Source organism: Eumetopias jubatus, unplaced genomic scaffold, assembly GCF_037043125.1.
Source record: "Eumetopias jubatus isolate StellerSeaLion01/CBP00866 unplaced genomic scaffold, mEumJub1_p1.0 scaffold_11, whole genome shotgun sequence".
NCBI classification, from domain to species: domain Eukaryota; kingdom Metazoa; phylum Chordata; class Mammalia; order Carnivora; family Otariidae; genus Eumetopias; species Eumetopias jubatus.
In genome coordinates, this window is record NW_028274817.1 from 123,951,531 (window position 1) to 123,954,573 (window position 3,043).

Below are 3,043 nucleotides of genomic sequence, written 5' to 3' on the forward strand. Positions count from 1 at the left end.
GTTTTTGTTTTTATTTTTTCATTTGGGAAATTTGAATTAGAATTTGAATAAATAGAGCACAGTCCTTTTTAATTTTAGCTAATGAATGTACTAGTACATTTTAATCAAAATTAGTAAGCCGCTGTTATTTTGAATTTGATCTAACAAGTTAACTAATGTTATCTGAAATTTGAATATATACATTTTATATAAGTGTATGTATATATATGCGTGTGCATGTGTTATTTGGAATTTGAATAAGTGGAATGATTGCTTGTTACTGGAAAAGTTCATATATTGGAATTTTATTTTTTTATTTTTATTTTATTTTTTTTCCAATCCTAATAGTTCTTTATTTTCTTTAACATATTTACATGGGTTGATAATTTGCAATAGGTGTCATCATGAGAATAACCAAAATTAGATTAAACATGACAAAAGAGAGACAAAGTGTTTCACACCCTTGAGTGACACCAAGGCAAGAATGGGAGAAAAGCATTGCAAAAAGAGACTACTGAAATGCTGCTTATATATTCTTGCAGTAAAACCAGCAATGCATCCATCTTAAGAGTTATCATCTCACTTCCAATTTCTTTCCCTCAAGAACAGTTTGAATCTCTTTGGCATCCAAAGTCTCATAGGTTAGTAAAGCTTCTGCTAGATTCTTATGCTCTTTTGCATGAGTCTTCAAGATATGTTTCGCCCGTTCATATGAGTCCCTTCAAAGGATTCTCATTTCTTGTTCAATAGCAGATTGAGTTTCTGGACTCAGTTTCCCAGTATCACTGTAGGTCATAACTCCAAGCTTTTCACTCATTCCAAATTTGGTAACCATCCGCTTTGCTATTTTAGTTGCATTATCAAAATCACTGGAAGCACCTGTTGTGATATGGTCAGTTCCAAATATAAGCTCCTCAGCTACTGTTCCTCCCATACTAACATCCATCTGCGCAAGCAACTGAGCTCTAGTTTCATTCCATCTGTCATTCTCAGGCGACAGGGACACATGTCCAAGTGTTGGCCCTCGTGGCATGATTGTAGCTTTGTTGATAGGCATTGCATCTTTAGTGTAATATGCAATGATAACATGACCAGATTCATGATATGCTGTGATGGTTTTGTTTTTGTTATCAATTTCCACGCTTCTACGTTCAGGTCCCATTAGAATTTTATCTTTGGAAAACTCTAGTTCCTTCATGGTAACCATTTCTTTTCCATCAACAGCTGCCTTTAATGCAGCCTGATTCACAAGATTCTCCAACTCTGCTCCAGAAAAGCCAACAGTACCTCGAGCTATAATTTCTGGATCAACAGACTGATCAAACTTTATTTTATTGAGATACCATTTCAAAATTTCTGTTCGACCTTTTACATCTGGTCTTGGAACTGTAACCTGCATATCAAAACGACCAGGACGTATTAAGGCATTATCTAATGCCTCTGGGAAGTTTGTGGCTCCTATTATGATAACTCCTTCATTGGGTTTAAAACCATCCATTTCAGCAAGAAGTTGATTTATAGTCTGCCTTGAATATGGGTGCGTGGGAGACTCAATTCGCTTCCCTCCGACAGAATCTAATTCATCAATAAATATAACACAGGGAGCATTTGCTTTTGCTTCCCTAAATAGATTTCTGATATGGCTGGCTCCCACACCCACAAACATTTCATCAAATTCTGATCCAGAAGCATAATAAAAAGGAACATCCTCTTCTCCAGCCACAGCTTGAGCAAGAGGTGTCTTCCCTGTCCCTGGTGGTCCAACTAAAAGTATTCCTTTTGGAAGTTTACCTCCAAGCACAGTAAATTTTTGTGGATTTTTCAAGAATTCAACAACCTCCTGTAATTCTTGTTTAGCTTCCTCCACTCCTTTAACATGTTCAAAGGTGACATTTTTCATCTGGACAGGATCTACTGCAGAATCAAGCCCCGTTGTTGTCCGGAAGCGGACAGATAAAAATGGATTTTTTAAGAGTCCATAAGTGCCAAATAGCAGCAGAACGAAGAGAATCAGACGAGTTCGTCTCAGAGAATCATTGGTTTTTTGCGTTAGTGCTTGAGCTTTCAGAAAACCCTCTGCAAAACCAGTTTTAAATGCATCTTGGTGAGCTTCAGGTATATTTTTGGTTTTCATGAGTTTGTCCAAACTCTCAACATCTCATCCTCTGTCCCGCAAAAGGAACCCCTTTACAAATGATGGTGTTATATGCTGCGTCTCTGTCGATCTTTCAGAGGTGGACTGTAAACGTCGAGTTCTTGATTTCAAAGTTTTAAAACCCCGAGACTGTATGAAAACTGGCCAGCACTGAAGATCTGAACAAATACTTTTAAGAGTTCTTGAATGTTGTCTGTACAAGCAAGAGGAACGTAAAGTACTAAACATACCTAAGTAACCATATTTATTTTCAAAGAGGGACTGTGCAGAGACATGAGATGTATGCCAATGGGAAGAAATGCTCTTGCCTTTACAAAATCCAGGAAGTAAACTGTCTACCAGTTGATCGATCTGTCCAATTTTTAATTCAGATAATCCAAGGTCTCTTAAATTAAGTACAGGCTCATTGCCAGTAGCCTCATGGTCAGGAACTACATCTCGATGGTGGTTTTGTGAAGCTGACACACTGACAGAAATAGATGTGTTTTTTGGTGAATGGAAGGCATTGATGAGGTGACTCAGAGGAACCGTAACCTGGGGCTGCACCGTACTCGACAGGGAAAACATCTCCGGGCCCTCAGCGACCTCACCCGCCCGCCGAAAGTGCCCCCTCTGTCCACGGCTCAGCGGGGAGGTGCTGAGCCCTTCTTTCCTTTTCTCTTCCCCTCTCCCCTTTGCTCTTACTCTTCCTAGAAACAGAAAATCAATATATTGGAATTTTAAATGAAATTTGAACTGATAATTATTGCAGTGTTATTTGGTATTGGGAGGAAAGTGTACCTGTCCTTGTTATGGGTGTCACTTGGATCTGGGAATTTATTTTTTGCGTTTTTATTTTTTGGATTCCTCAATTGGGGATTTTACATTGAATTTGAGTTGAGGCCAGTGTTAAGAAGAATTTAAACAACA

General features: G+C 38.3%; 1 pseudogene; it reads right to left on the reverse strand.

The window, feature by feature from the left end:
- Nucleotides 1-393: 393 nt before the first annotated feature.
- On the reverse strand, nucleotides 394-2,775 carry LOC114218124 (ATP-dependent zinc metalloprotease YME1L1 pseudogene; annotated as a pseudogene).
- Between the last annotated feature and the right edge of the window lie 268 nt (nucleotides 2,776-3,043).